Source organism: Crocodylus siamensis, chromosome 12, assembly GCF_052110815.1.
Source record: "Crocodylus siamensis isolate JL-2025a chromosome 12, ASM5211081v1, whole genome shotgun sequence".
In the NCBI taxonomy this organism is placed as follows: Eukaryota; Metazoa; Chordata; order Crocodylia; family Crocodylidae; genus Crocodylus; species Crocodylus siamensis.
The window spans coordinates 15,243,130-15,260,082 of record NC_143406.1 but is presented as its reverse complement, the minus strand read 5'-3'; positions in this window follow the sequence as shown (position 1 = coordinate 15,260,082).

The window sequence follows — 16,953 nt, the reverse complement described above, 5'->3', positions numbered from 1 at the left end:
AGCTGCAGTTTGCTTTTGTGCACCGAGAGTCCATAGGATCTCCCTCCTGTGGAACTGTCTGTAGAGATGGTTAGACTTGGCCCAAAGGTATGATTCCTCCCTGAAAAATGAGAGCAGGTCAGAGAGAGGTGATGAGAACTAAAGCAGATGAGTGTCTGCTGAAGAGAGGAAGAATGTCTTGGATTCAAAAGTTTGTCTACCCATCCCAACTATTCAGTTGGTCTAATAAAATACATCACCCTAAATAATCCCTGCCTCTTCAATAGGAAACTCATTTCAGGTTTATTGTATGGTCTGCGGTGGGCTTCATAGTCATCTTAGCTGGCGTAGGCCATTCATCAGATGTCTCACTTCCACTCAGGCTTTATGTGGATGGGAACTGCCACTGGTGAGTCCCCACAACCACTGAAAGTTTAAATCCCCTGGGCCCAGACAAAGACCCGCAAATTCAGTAGGTCTCTGAACTACCCTCACTATCTGTGTAAGCAACATCAGACTGGCACGTTCACTAGCACTGGCTTTCCCAGGAGATTGTGGAAACTTCAGCCTCCGGCCTTCCTGGAGAGAACACACAGGGGAAGCAAACACACAGAGGAAGCATTTGGTCTTTCTGGGCCTGGCCCTAGCAAGTGCCCAAGGGCCTAGAGGTTGCATGAACACATACCATGATGGTGAAGAAAGCAGAATGCTTCCTTCTCCCTAGCAGGAACCAGAGGGCTTGTGTTTATTTGCACTCCCTGGCCAGATGTGCTCAGTTTGGGGCTCCCCGTGGTACCCAGCAGTAGGGCAAGGAGTGACATTGTTTGCATTACCATTCCCCATACCTCAGTGCTCCCTAAATAATTCTAGCCCTGTCTGCCTGGAGCAGGCAGGAGCTCTAATGGGAGTTTCTGCCTTGGCGCAAGATCCTTTAACTCCAGGACCAAGCACAGCTCTCACTGCCAATCAAAATCCAGCTTAATTTTGTGCTAGGTGGGCATATCTACACATGCACCCAACTGTGCAGTTGTTACTGCACAATTCTTTAGTACTTGCTTTCGCAATTACTAAATAACTGCACGGTCAGCACTGGTACTGTACAGTCCCGGCGCCATGTGGGTCATTTCCGACCCTACTGCACAGCAGCAGTGAGCTACTGCGAAGTAGTTCATTGCTACTGCTCAGAGGCAGTGGCATCATGGTTCATTCCCGTCAATGCTACGGTGGCATAGCTCTTCACTACGGTGACATGGCATCTCATGTAGATGTGCCCAGTGAGTCATAAACCTGCCAAGCCAAGATAGTCCAAGGACCAAATCTATAGCTGGTATAAATCTGTGACACCTCACAGGCATCTCTGCCCCTTTGCTAGTCCTCCAAGATGCCTCTAAAAGTGATAGATATACCCAGAGTGTTTCTCTGAAGCACATGGGATTAAAAACTGGAATTTGCAGGGGGAGGGGGGAGAGGATTAACCCTTTGCCTTGCCTCAGCTGTTTCAGTTTATATGATACTAGAGCAAGGCAAAAAGACCTGGAAAAATAACCATGTCTTGCTAGTGCATTAATTTCAGCCTATGTGATGCCCCTTACCAGTCTGTTCCATTATTTGTATTACAAAGGCTGGGAAGTGTTCCAAGAGGAAAAATGAGGCTGGGGTGCTGATAGAAATATCTGGATGCCTGACTCAGGCCATTCATCATCCTGTTGGCTGAATCTTGGTGGCACTTGCTGACAGACCTGCACTTGCTGTGTTTGCTCAGACACACCTCAGGTCAGGCCCAATCTATTCCAAAGTAATCTTCAGCAATAAAATGATTATGCAGTGTTGACCTACCCAGTTCATATCTAGGGATAATTGTCTGGACTCCTGTGTTTCCCACTAATACAGCATTGCTGGAAACCAGCAAGTTATCACAATATGCATCAAATTGGTGGTGCTCTAATGGCTCAGTATCCAGAGAAATAAATAGTCTCTGGTGTCACACCTGCCACTCAGCTCCTCCTCTCCATGCAAACCCAATCAGCACTTCCCTGCTTATTGTGCAGGTTTTCCATGGTTGTTCTGGGCCTTTTCACAACTGATGCTCACAGGGTTCATTAAGAGTAAATTAGCTGTATGTTAATTTCTGCTCCTCATTGTTGTCTGCCTTGCTAAGAAATAACAGCTTTATGCCAAGCTCAGGGAGCGAAAGGGATGCCCCTCTCCATGGCTGCAGCAGTTCCAGTTAAATGTTAACCTCTGGCAAGATTCCCATCCTGCTTGCCCCTCTCTGTCCACCTGAAGCCTTTGGATATTTATCAATAGCCACTCCTTAAAGTGCTTTTTTAAAGACCACATGCCTGATCAAGTAGGACAATCATGCTCTGGGGCTTATGCTGTCACATTCATCTCAACAGCAACGCCTTCTGATGTCAAAGAACCATGGCAAGTACAAGAGAACAATTGGTAATTTAGAGGAAACATATTTTGTTACTAAATTACCCTCACTGCGCAGGCATGAGAGTACAGAGAACAGTCAAGTCTGACTGCCGGTGCAGGCAGGAAAATGGAGTTTGTTGCATGATTTAGGGATTGTGTGTGTCTGTTGGTTGCAAAACACTTTAATGCAGTTCAGGGTCTCAGGAAAATCCCTAGCGGTCATTATGTTACTCTGAAAGCAAATCCCTTCCCTTAGAAAAGATTATCATCAAGGCCATTCTTAACAGACTGGCCAATGGCAACATCCTGAGGGATAGCCAGCATGGGTTTGTTGCGGGTAGATCTTGCTTGACCAGTCTCTTTTCCTTCTATGACCAGGTGACTTATCACCTGGACAAGGGAGAAGAGATTGATGTAGTATATCTTGACTTTAAAAAAGCCTTCAATCCGGTATCCCATGATCACCTCGTGGCAAAACTGGCTAACTGCGGCCTCGACCCCACCACGATCTGCTGGCTGGGGAATTGGCTCTGTGCTTGGACCCAGAGGGTGGTGGTTGATGGAAGTCAATCGTCATGGTGCGCTGTGACCAGTGGGGTCCCTCAAGGCTCTGTCCTTGGACCTACATTGTTCAACATCTTCATTAATGATGTAGACATTGGAGCCAGAAGCGGACTGGCCAAGTTCACCGCCAACACCAAAATCTGGGGTAAAGCATCCACACCTGAGGGCAGGAGGGTGATCCAGGCTGACCTTGACAGGCTTAGGAAATGGGCGGATGAGAACCTGATGGTGTTTAACACTGAAAAATGCAAACTCAGGAGGAAAAACCTGCAGCATGCTTATAGGCTCGGCAGTGCTACACTGGTTAACACTACAGATGAAAGGAACTTGGGGGTCACGACTGACCACAGGATGAACATGAGCCTTCAATGTGATGCTGTGGCTAGTAAAGCGAGCAAAACGCTGGCTTGCATCCATAGATGCTTCTCAAGCAAATCCCAGGACGTCATTCTCCCCTTGTACTCGGCTTTGGTGAAGCCACAGCTGGAGTACTGCATCCAGTTTTGGTCTCCACAATTCAAAAAGGATGTGGAGAAACTTGAGAGGGTGCAGAGGAGAGCCATGTGCATGATCAGAGGTCAGGAAAATAGACCTTAAGATGACAGGCTGAGAGCCACGGGGCTCTTTAGCCTGGAAAAGCGCAGGCTCAGGGGTGATCTGGTGGCCACCTATAAGTTTATCAGGGGTGCTCACCAGGACCTGGGGGAACTTCTGTGCACCAGAGCTCTGCAAGGGATGACGAGGTTGAATGGTTATAAACTCCTGCAAGACCGTTTCAGGCTGGACATTAGGAAGAATTTCTTTGCTGTCCAAGCCCCCAATGTCTGAAATAGACTGCCACCAGAGGTGGTTCAAGCACCCACTTTGAACACCTTCAAGAGACATCTGGATGTTTATCTTGCTGGGATCCTATGGTCCCTGCTGACTTCCTGCCCCTGGGGCAGGGGGCTGGACTCAATGATCTTCTGAGGTCCCTTCCAGCTCTAATGTCTATGAAATCTATGAAATCTAGTGTAACTCCTTCCCAAGCGTAACAGATATGGCAGGCATTGATTTCTCCATAGAGTAAGTAAAGTAAGCAGCAGCTAACCATGGTCCCACCCCATGCAGGCCAGCACCTGCCAACGTGCACTACTCCCAACCTTGTGAAAATAACTGGAAGCATAAGAAGCATGACTTATACTCAAATCCATATGCAATCATAGTGCTCCACAGGTGGGCAGGAGATTACAGATTTGGGACCCCAAAGCAGCTGCTTAGCTCAGCTCTGTTCACTCCACTTCCCCCACACCCCCCCAAAAACAAACAAAAAACAAAACAAGAAAAACCCCAACCTCTCCAGCACCCAATGACACTTTTGGGGCAGCCCCAGCCAGGACTGGACAGAGCAGGGATCTGCCGCCAGTCCACAGAGGATCCCAAACAGCTGTCACAGAGTGATAACTGTCAGAGATTGTGGCAGAACCAACAACCCTGCACTGAAAGGCCCTGAACCACATCATCACACCCCCTGCACCATCCAACACTAGCAAATTGGCTTCCTCATCTAATAAAATTTTTTACAGGCTTTGAATAATGCAGTAAATGAAAATGCAACCAGGCTTTATTGGACAGAAATCTATTTCCCTGCTCAGCAATTACTTTTTATCATTGTCTGTGAGCTCTGCTAGACAGAGTATTTTTTAATTATGGCAATGTTTGGTAAGAAGGAATTTTTGATTTTCAGTGATAGCGCCTGTCACTGCAGTATTATGGGTGGACATATTGTATTGTATCCCAGTTGATGGATGATGCCATCAGACATTTGTGAGGATTTATAAGTGTGAAAATAGCCAGAACCGTAGTCTTACATAAGGCCTTTGCAAAAGGTAAATAATATAAATAAATTCAAAGGTGCTCATTTGCTCTTCTCCCTGATTGCTGGGAGCTGCCTCCAACTGCTACTGCAATAAGGATAAGCTTAGAGAAGTGGTCCAGTGAGGTCAGCACATTTTGCCTCTCTGAGCAGCTCACTCCAAAAAGGATTTGATTTAGAACAGAGTCTAGAGTCAGCCGCCCACCCTGACAAGCACAGAGGCTATATGCAGGCATGGGTATGTGTTGGGAGGGAGGGGTTGTTTTACAAGAAATGGCTTTGTCTGACAGTGAAAAGGTTTTGTGCTGTAATTCCATGGATGGTTCATGAGCAGCAAAAGCTGGAAATCCCTAGCAATTGCAGATTTGTGATTCAGGTTTCTGAAGTGGGGAAGCAACACAGTGCTCATCCCCTGAGCTTTGCCAAGTGAAATAACAGTGTTGTTCCCATTATTAAGTTTGTACCAAACAAATCAGTAAAGCAATATATTAATGTTCATCCACTGACAAGTTGCAGCTTCTCTGTGTTGCCTCTAATAGAGGTTGTAGTTTTACTAACGGATGCTTAGTTCATGGACTTCCTGCTGTACTTAATCTGTGACAGCAAAGTCCCCTCAGCCAAGTAATGATAACACTTTTCACTTCTCTCCTCTTTCATGTTTATGACAGCTGGGAAAATGGATGGAGAAAGAATAGCTTTGCCCAAAGTCACACAACAAAACCAACCCTTTGGCTAAATAAATTAATAAAGCCCTGTGGACAGGTTGACACTAATAACTGCCCTTCAGAAGTGTGATCTCCAATGTTATACAATTTAGGCAGCACAGAAATTCTTCTGTGAAATGATGCATATAATCCAAGTAGATATGAAGGAAAAGAATAGTCCCTTTGCCTGAAAGCCTCAGGTGTCTGCAGTTAGCTTAATGTTTCCTGGACAATGCTCAGAACTAGCAGTGATTGGGAAAACAATGACAATTTTTCCTTTTTTTCCTAAAAATTGCCAAATTGTTTAAACCAGAAGTGTTCACAGAAGCGGGCCAGCTTGCACATGTTTTTTGTTTTGAAAAGATTTTGCAAAAAACAGGGTGGAAAATGTCAAAAAGTCCCACTGGGATGTAGGTTGTAGCTGTGTTGATTTAAGGACATATGCAGACAAGGTTCTTCGGGTGAATCTGGTACCAGAAGCCTCCGGCTTCTTTACGATTCCTTCCACCCAAAAAGAGCACACACCAACTGCAGATGCTTCCTCAGCCTGATGAAGGGTTTTCAAACCCAAAAGTTTGCTAAGAAAAAAATTTCCAACTATTTAAGTTGATCTAATAAAAGATGTCCCACTTCAACGTTTTCTAAATGAAAAAGTCTGGGTTTTGAGTCAAAATAACTTACACCTCCATTTTAAATTAGTTTGTAGTAATAAAACATCAAAAAGAGGTTGAACTCAGAATGAAAGGTTTCCAACTTAACTAAATGAAATGATCTTAACTGTTGTTGTTGCTGTTCATGAAGGGAAGTCCTCTATCCCTAAACTGGGAAAAAGAAAACTTATTTTGCCGGACAGGGCCCCAGAATAGAGAGCGCACACCTGCCTCTTCTCAAGAAAATCACTTTATTGGAAAGCTAAACATACATTTAACTAACATTCAGATTGGGCAATGGAAATACAAAAACACACTCACGCGTGGGAGGCTGGGCGTAGGCCAGGAACTGTGTGCTCTTGTTCAGTTCTTCCAACAGTCCAGGTCCATGATTCCCCACTTCCCCCAAGTGCACAATCATCTATATACAATTATTAATGACATACATCTATCTGCAACCTGACTGGGTGTACGTTAATGAAGAGGGTCGATCATAAAGACCTCCTCCCCAGCTAAGTGCAGGATTTATGATAAATACTTAACTATTTAACTACAGTGACCTCAGATATTATCAGGTTTCAACTCTTTAGTTCACAGTGTCTCCGGGTACTTCCATGCCCTGCTCCTAGTGAGTCTTGAACTTAAGAGAGGGAGGTGTGCCGCGGGGTACTTCAGTGCCCTGCACCTACAAAGAGGTACAGGTGCCAGTTGCCAGGACAACCGCAGTTGGTCAGCTGACCAGAAGGGGGCAGGGCCTGACCTATATAAATACAATCCAGGCTAAGGCCAGAGAGGCAGTTCCCCACTTGCAGCCAAGGAGGAAGGAGCTCTGCTGGAGTAGGCAGAGTAGGGAAGCCTGATGGCCTGAGCAGCTTCTGCTTGAGGATACCGGGTGGAGGAAGCCCTGGTAGGGATTTGAATGATGGTTAGCCAGTTGGCTTAGAGTTTATGTTGTAGCCCAGGAGCTTGAGTTTTCTGGTCGTAGTTTTATAAGACTGGAGGACCGGGTGAGGCTAATAGGGGTTGGAGGAGGCCTCATAGGGGCTCCATGGTAGTGTGGGGACCCCAGTGCCAGAGAGGGCACAATATTCAGGGGTGCACTGACCCCAGCCCTGAGAAGGGGTGCAGAGGATTGGGGGCCAGGTAAGACCGAGCCTGCCTGAGCCCCACAGAAACTTTAGACCCGAGGAGGGGATTTTGGGGCCAGGCATGGCTACGGCCACCTGAGCCCCAATCGAGAGAAGGCCCCGGAGCGGGCACGGTCGCGAGAGAAGGCCCCGGAGCGGGCACGGTCGCGAGAGAAGGCCCCGGAGCGGGCACGGTCGCGAGAGAAGGCCCCGGAGCGGGCACGGTCGCGAGAGAAGGCCCCGGAGCGGGCACGGTCGCGAGAGAAGGCCCTAGCGCGCATCGGTGAGAGCACAGGCAACCGCGAGAGAGGCCAGGGAGCGTCCGTGGGGAGCGCGGGCAACTGCAAGAAAAGACAGGCCAGGGACTGTCCGTGAGGACATGGGGCAACCGTGAGAGAAGCCAGGGAACGCCTGTGGGGTGCAGGCCCTAAGGCGAGCCAGAGAGCACCCGTGAGGGCCTGGGCCAGTGTGAGACAAGCCCAGGGAGCCCGTGAGGGCATGGGCAATTGCAAGACAAACCAGGGGGCACCCATAAGAGCGCGGCAAGGGATCGACCATACAACGTCCGGTACATCTGCAAGGCTTGGGGCGTGGTACAGGGGTGGTAGGAGCCACGCATAGCCCATAAGGCTGGGGTGCACCAAGTCAGTCAATACAGAACAGGGGCCAGGATAAACCAGAGCACTGTGTCCGAGGGGACAAAAGGCAGCCTCCTTTATAAAATACCTAACATCAAAGATGTGGTGGGTGAGAACGAGGGTGCTTTATCCCGCACTTGGCACGGTAGGGGGCGTCCGGAGAGATCACGGCTGCTCCTAGGACCCTGCCCCGTGGCACAGAAACTTTCCAGATCACATATTCTCCTTTGCAACTTGAAATTCTCCTTCTCCTCAAATCTCACGAGCTGGGAAAACGCTTTCATTTTCCTCTGCTTTGAACTTCTCAAATTACCTCAGATAAGCATCAAGTGGTCTACAGACTATTGCAGTCTATGCTTTAACACCTGAAGCAACAATCCAGTCAAACCTGCAGATTAAGACCAACCAGGCTAAATGAGATGAGGATAAACCTGTGCCTTCAAAGACCATGTGGAGAGCTGAGGAAGTGATCTGGAGTATCTGCCCAATGTAACAGATTAGTGTTGAGGGAACTGCTCTTTTTCAGATGACAAAAAGCCAAGGTCCTTGTCTTACTCTGTCTATGAAGCCAGTGACATTTCTCTCAATAGAGACGTTTAATCCGTGTCCTGGCCATATTCCAAGATGGCTACTACATGCTGCTCTTTCAAGTGGATAGTCTCAATGTCCTTTGAAGCTGCTACAGCACAGCCCAGCGCTAACTGCCCTTCATTTATAGATGATGATGTGGTTCAGGTGTACAGGGTTCGCTATGTGTGTGGAGAGCCTTGGGAGTGAAAGGTATTTTAAAGACTAGCCATGAACTCAGGGTAAAAACAAAGACCCAATGTCTAGCTTCTCTAGCAGTTAATTTCAGCCTGGCATCCTACCTGTTCCTGCATTGGCAATGACTAACAGTTCAGAGACAATGATGACATAATGGAGAACTGAAGCGCTAGCTGCATCCTCATTCATACAAGCTTACCCCGCAAGGATATGGCTCTTGGAGTACAGGGTGCAATGTAGGAGCAAACATCATGTTTGTCCTGATCACTGATATTGTCTCAGTTGTCATAGAGTAGGTTGGAAGAGGGAGGTCTGTTTTCTTGGTTAATAAGGTTTATTTTTACTCCAACTGAATAATACATGGTTAGTGTCAAAATAAATTACAGCCCTTCCATTATAAACTGCTTTGCTGTCCTATATCTTCTCTCCCTGTCTTTCTGCTTCTTTTAACCACCTTACTTTTTTTCTTTCCTTCCTCCTCTCTCCCTTCCTTCTCTTGTCACTGTTATGCCATTCACAGCAGCAGAACAGAATATAAATTCAGTGCCTAAGGGATCAGCCAAGTTGAGTGTGTTGCATTAGAAGCCAGTCTCATTGGTATAAATTATGTAATAGGAAAGCAAGCTGATTGGGAATTTGCTCATTTGATATAAATAAAGACAACTACAAAAAATTTTCTAAGTGCCTGAGTTTTTCAGCTCCTCATGGTTGCTAAGCTAAATAGAAATGACTAACTCTTGGGAGAAAGGGGAGAATAAAACGGATGTCATTTTTCTGAGTCCTAAGTAATGATGGGCATCCAGCAGGCTTCAGGCTTGGAAGTTAAGATCAACTGTACATGCAAATGTTTGCAGGCTTCTTGGAAGCCCACCAAGCTTAGTCCTTTGACCACTTGTACTCTCATCCTCACACTTCTTTTCATGCTGCCTCATGTGCATAGGCTCCATCTAGGCTATAAATCTTGAGTGTTTTCAGTGCCAATTCAGCCACCTGTGATAACTGAATAATTCCCTCCAACAGTTAACTGAAATATCCCACCCCACCCCCATGACTCTGACACTTGACTTCCAGCTGAGAGAAATTAGCCAGGCCTGGTCAGGACCTAAACAACAAGGGATGACATCCAATGTCCTCCCCCTAACCAAAAAGGCGATTCATGGGAAATCTATATAGGCATCTTACATGTGTGTGGGTAGAAAGAACTGCATGCTTTAATCGGAGTCTGATCATTCAGTCTGGAATGCAGAATGGCCAACTCAACTATGCATAATTTAAGAGAAAATATTATATTTCAGACTCCATCGTCAGATGCCTAGAGCAGGTTAGCCAGGTGAAGTGCCGCTGGTCTGGTGATTAGCTTTCTGCATCGCGTTCCCCAACTAAAGAGCAAACCAAGCTGACTTTTTCTTTACTCCATCATTAGAAAAGAAGCATCTAGATAAAATATTTATATTTCTAAAAATAATTGGTTTGCTTTTAAGACCCTTGAAGTGAAACCTTGTGACAGAATTTAAGCTTGCCAGTATTTTAATCCAAAGACTAAAAACTGACTGGCTGTTTCATTATGAAACACTTTGCCATGAAGTCAGAGATCTTTATTTAATTACTTTATATAATACAGACTTAACTTCTCAACCTCAAACAATAAAAAATCCTCAGAGCCTTAACAAGGAAAGAAACCTTGAGATGCTTGCATTTCCTATTGAAACTGATGGAAGGAATACTTTGATATTTTTTCCTTTTGACTGTGGAAGAAACTCAGCCTCCCCGACATTCGGGAGTTTGATGAGTTTAAACTATCTCAGTAAACTGCGTGCAATGAGTGGGGTATGTGGGAAGGAAAGACTGCATTACCCACCAGATGTTTACAGCCCTCTGTGAGATCTATTTAACCTTCATTCTCCAAGGTATAAATGACAGAAATTTCCCCTGGATAATTATCCATTATTATTATTATTATTATCATTGTTATCATTGTTATTATTGTTATTATAGCGTCACAGACTGCAGTTCCCATCCTTTCAAAATCAATGCAAATTGCCCAGCACTTAGCTGCATGCTGGGTTTATTTTATTTTATTTTATTTTATTTTATTTTATAGTGAGTCATAAATACACAGAAAGTTCAAATGGCTTGCAGCCTGCAAGCATCTATCTCTATTAAAACCTCGGAGACTGGCTTTGATTGCCTGGCAAACTGGGAGCCATCCATCTAAATCAGGAAGATCCCAGAAGATGGTAGGGACTTGGTCTGCCAGTTTCATCCATTAACTGCAGGCAACTTTCACCCTAAAACTATTTAAAATACATAAAGCATGAATCAGAGTCAGCTAACATAGGGACATAGTGGAGTTCTATATGGACTTGAAGCTTCTGATGTGCTCAGGGATGGAAAATTATTTCCTTCCTGCAAAGTAAGGTGTACAAAGCAGCCTTCTAGAGAGATCTTGATTCCTCCTGAGTCTCTTTCCCCATCTGCAGTCTGTTTCAGGTTATACAGGTCCTCAAACTTTTCCATAACACAGATCACATCCTCCACGGAAAGACTGTGTCATAGGCAATCTCCCCTTCTATCCCCATTCACTGTAGCTACTGCATGGCTTTGAATGAACAGGGAGGTAGCCTGAGCTCCTGTTTGTAAGAGAGGAGGTACCAGATGTAGTTTTAGCTGTTCTTATAGTAGTAATTTAGGAGCTGCAAACAAGGAGAAGCCAGCACCATATGGCCAGTCAGCTCTCCATAAGCTACTGATAAGTGCTCCACTGACCAGAGTCTTAGAATTAACTAGTAGGCTACAGTAGTTCTTTGCTCAGCTGCTGGGGAGTACTCAGCTATTAAAGAGCTGCCTTGTTCCACCCCAGAGGTAGTTGCGCTTTGATGTTGAACCAAAAAAAACCCACTTTGCAAAGCATTTTGAACATTTCTTTCAGCTTGAAAGGTTCATTATGCAGAAAGAAAGAGAAATCTCTTAGCCTCTCCTTTCAGAAAAGGGATTAGGCCTTCCTTCCTTGGGGCTCCCTGCTAAAATACTAATGCTAATAACGCTGCATGATTAGCCTCCATAGTGGCATCAGAGAAAAACCTAATATGAGGACAAGCCACCCTAATACATCTCCCTTCTTTGTAGTCTAAGAAGAAGAAGCAAACAGGAGGATAGAGACAAATAAAGAAGAAGCAAAAGACCAGTTGGGAAAGGGATGCATTATTAAGCTCAGAGTTAGTAAATATATTTCTCCTTCCAGAGCTCCTTACATAATGGTATCATCCTCATTTGGAGAGCGTATTACTTGTATTTCTTTACAATACCCCAGCATTAAGCAATGAAACAGTAATTTCTGCCTTATCACACTGCAAAATATTCTGAAAATAAAGTTAAGGAAAGGTTCCATTATGTTTTCTGATTGTCTATGGAAGCCGGATAATAAGGCAAAAGAAAAAATAAAAAGAAACAACCCCCTGTCATATAATTTGATTAATTAGGATTAAACATCCTGCATTCAAAAGTACAGATATGCAAATATGCTGGTGCTTAGCCAGATACAAATACTCTCTCTCTCTATCACTCATAGAGACACACATATGTCCACACACATGCTCACATGCACCTGCATGCTTGCACTTACTCAGACACTCTCTCTGGGTCACACATGCGTATACTCTGATGCCCACATGCTCAGGCACATTCACAAGTGTGCACATGCACACTGTCAAGAGAGGAAATGTACAGCATGACCCCACTGCTCCCTTATCACCCACCCACCAGTCTCCAGCTGGGCAGAATCTTTGATTACCATGAGAAAAACTAAACCGCCTGCTAAAACCTGTGACTCAGCAACTGTCAAGCTGAACATCGTCCCTGAAACATACCAGGCAAACAATATGCCAGATTTGACAGGTATGGCTTATGATAACAAATGCAAATCCAACCTACAGGAAAGTAATAATGAGGAACAGTGAGAGATCCCTGCACAGTCCTCTGTGATGTCTGCAGCAGCTGCTGACCTGTGTTTAACTCAGCTAAGTGATGGGTGCTCTGGTTTCTTCTACTGCTGCACTCAGGTAAAAACAACCCAGGACCCTTTCTCTCCTTGGCTGCTCTGGTGCTACTGGAACCAAAAATCAGTTCAGGAAAGACAGGCAGGAAAGAAGAGGAGGAGGAGTTACACTTTATGTAAAACAGCCATATGATTGCTCAGAGCTCCAGTGTGAGACTGGAGACAGGCCTGTTGAGAGTCTCCGGGTTAAGGTTAGAGGGGAGAGCGACAAGGGTGATGTCATAGCCGAGTCTGCTATAGACCATCACACCAGGAGGAAGTGGTGGATGAAGCTTTCTTCAAACAGCTAGCAGAAGTTTCTCAATCACAAGCCCTGGCTCTTATGGGGACTTCAATCACCCTGACATCTGCTGGGAGGGCAATACAGCAGTGCACAGGCAATCCAGGAAGTTTTTGGAGAGTGTTGGGAATAAATTCCTGCTGCAAGTGCTGGAGCAGCTAACTAGGGGCTGTGCTCTTTCTGACCTGCTGCTCAGAAACAGGGAAGAATTGGTGGGGAATGTAGTAGCAAATGGCAACTTGAACAGCGGTAATCACAAGATGGTTGAGTTCAGGATCCTGAGGAAAGGTAGGATGGGGAGCAGCAGAGTAAGAACCCTGGACTTCAAAAAAGTGGACTTTGACTTGCTCCAGGAACTCGTGGGCAGGATCCCCTGGGAAGCCAGACTGAGGAGGGGAGGAGTCCAGGAGAGGTGGCTGTACTTTAAAAAAGTCTTACTGAGAGTGCAGGAACAAAGCATCCCGATGTGCGGGAAGATCAACAAGTACGGCAGAATACCAGCTTGATTTAGCAGGGAACTCTTCAGTAAACTAAATTACAAAAAGGAAGCTTATAAGAAGTGGAAACTTGGACAAAAAAATAGGGAGGAGTACAAGGGTTTAGCCCATGTACACCCAGGGATGTGCCCTGTCTGCAAGTGAAAGGGATGTGGTGGTCAGGCAAGAGTGCAGTGAGAGGGACCTGCCACAGGGGAGCAGTTCCCTCTTTTCTCTAGAAAGCCAGGCTGGGATAAAGCACTTAACTATATACAAGTTTATTGCTATACAAAATTAAATACAAGTAAGACACATTAAATATTTACAGTAGAATTGGGATGTGACACCACACACAATAACCTGCAATCAACACATTGTACCACTTCGAGGGACTGCAAAACTTAGAACAGGTGACTGGGAACTCAGTACAGGTGATCCACAGAACAGGCAATAATTAACCCACCTGCACAGATGAACATTAACACCCTGGAACAGGTAAGTCAAGGTATCAACACAATAAACACATATAAGCATCAACTCAGATAAACCCAGGTAAGTGGAGGTAGCAATGCAATAGATGTACACAGGTAAGTTCTGATAATAGGCAGTATGCATATATAGGTATTAACAACAGGTAAACCAATATAAACCCCACTTAAGGAGTATCCATAACTATATTAACATCAATAATACAAAGCAAACATCAATCACAAAATATGAGGTCACTCAGCACCCCACGGGGTGCTCCCTCTTTAGGGCCCCGGGATGTGGCTAGGCACCCCCTCCCCACAATAGAGAAGGGTGGAGGCTGCAGATCCTCCTCTCCCAAGCCTGCCTCCCCTGTGGGACTCGCTTCCCCAACAAGTCACACTCCTGCTCTGAAGCAGACAAGGCTCGTCCCCCGGTGGCCAGTCCTGCAACAGCCTCTCTCTGGCGGTGCCTCCGGCTCCTTGCAACGGCCTGGTGCCTTCCCTGAACGGCTCCCAGAGCCCGAGTGCTATGCACCAATCCACGCACCATCGAGGCTCAGGCAGGGTCCCGAGGATGGTCTTCTCTGAAGCTCCTCTCTCCTAGCTGTCTCTTGCCACGTCTGCCCCCAGCATGCCAAGCACACTCTCCCTGTATATACTTCAGGCGCTCTGCCCCTGAGGTCCAGCAGACCTGCCATGCTGCAGCCCACAGTCTGGTTGAGGGGCTCCTCTCCCCCTCCCTTTGGGAAAGGGGCAGTACCCGCTTTCCCCAGCTTGTTCCTGATCGGTGGATTAGCTCCACCAATTGGAATTGAGGATTCTCGAGCCCCTGGGCACGCTGGAAATCGATCGGGTAAGTCTGTCACAAGAGCATTGCTCGGGCATGCAGAGATGAAGGCAGGGAAGCCATAGTGCAACTGGAGTTGCAGCTAGCAAGGGATGTGAAGGGGAACAAGAAGGGTTTCTACAAGTATGTCGGTTGCAAGAGGAGGATCAGGGAAAGTGTGGGTCCCATAATGAATGGAGGAGGCAACCTAGTGACAGAGGATGCAGAAAAGGCTGACATTCTCAATGCCTTCTTTGTCTCTGTCTTCACACGCAAGGTCATCTCTCAGACTACTGCACCAGGCAGCACAGTTTGGGGAGGAAGTGAGCAGCCAACAGTAGTGAAACAACAGGTTAGGGACTAGTTAGAAAAGTTGGACATATACAAGTCCTTGGGGATGGATGGTATACACCCGAGGGTGCTGAGGGAGTTGGTTGATGAGATTGCAGAGCCACTGGCCATGATCTTTGAAAATTCATGGCAATCAGGAGGGGTACTGGATGATTGGAAAAGGGCAAACAGAGTGCCCATATTTAAGAAAGGGAAGGAGGATCCAGGGAACTACAAACCAGTCAGCCTCACCTCAGTCCCTGGAAAAATCATGGAGCAGATCCTCAAGGAATCTGTTTCTACGCACTTGGAGGAGAAAAAGGTGATTAGGAGCAGTCAACATGAATTCACCAAGGGCAAGTCATGCCTGACCAACCTGATTGCCTTCTATGATAAGGTGACTGGCTCTGTGGATGCGGGGAGACCAGTGGATGTGATATACCTTGATTTCAGCAAGGCTTTTGATACGGTTTCCCACAGCGTTCTGGCAAGCAAACTGAGGACGTATGGGTTGGATGAATGGACTGTAAGGTGGATAGAAAACTGGCTGGAGCATCCGGGTCAGAGAGTAGTGATCAATGGCCTGATGTCTAGTTGGCAGCTGGCATCAAGTGGAGTGCCCGGGGGCAGTCCTGGGGCCGGATTTGTTCAGTGTCTTTATCAACAACCGGGAAGGTGGCATAAAGTGCACCCTCAGCAAGTCTGCAGATGACACTAAACTGTGGGGAGTAGTAGATACATTGGAGGGTAGGGCTAGGATTCAGTGCGACCTAGACAAATTGAAGGATTGGACCAAAAGAAATCTCATGAGGTTCAACAAAGACAAGTGCAAAGTCCTGCACTTAGGACACAACAATCCCATGCACCAGTGCAGGCTGGGGGCTGACTGGCTGGGCAGCAGCTCTGCAGAAAAGGACCTGGGGGTTACAGTGGACAATCAGCTGAGTATGAACCAGCAGTGTGCCCTTGTTGCAAAGAAGGCTAACAGCATACTGGGCTGCTTTAGTAGGAGCGTTGCCAGCTGGTCAAGGAAGTCTTAATTCCCCTCTATTCAGCCCTGGTGAGGCCACATTTGGAGTACTGTGTTCAGTTTTGGGCCCCCCACTACTGAAAGAACGTGGACATATTGGAGAGAGTCCAGCAGAGGGCAACAAAAATGGTGAGGGGGCTGGGGGACCAGACCTATGAGGAGAGGATGAGGGAACTGAAACTGGCCTTGTTTAGTCTAGAAAAGAGGAGACTGAGAGGGGGATTTAATAGCAGCCTTCAACTACCTTAAGGGAGATTCAAAAAAGGATGGAGCTAGAGTGTTCTCAGTAGCAGATGACAGAACAAGAAGCAATGGTCTTAAGTTGCAGCAAGGGAGGTTTAGGTTAGATATTAGGAAAAAAAATTCTCACTAGGAGGATAGTAAAGCATTGGAACAGGTTACCCAGAAAGGTGGTGGAGATTTTCCTTGGAGGTTTTCAAAACCTGGCTAGTCAAAGCCTTAACTGGGATGATCTAGTTGGGGATGGTCCTGCTTTGAGGAGGGGGTTGGACTACATGACTTCCTGAGGTCTCTTCTAACCCTAATTTTCTATGATTACATGTACTCAGACTCTACTCCTTCGTAAGGCTGCTTCTTCAAAAAAGACACAGGGGAGGTGGTTTTCCAGAGCTCCTATGCATCTTGGGGTCCCAACAAAAGTCCATGGGGTCGTGCCACTCAGTCACTCAAGTGCTTTTTAAAATCCCCTTCACAATCTCTGCCCCCTGTATTCAAAGGTAATTTGCACTGGGTTTTCAAACTCTTTTTATAGCACTTTACCCAA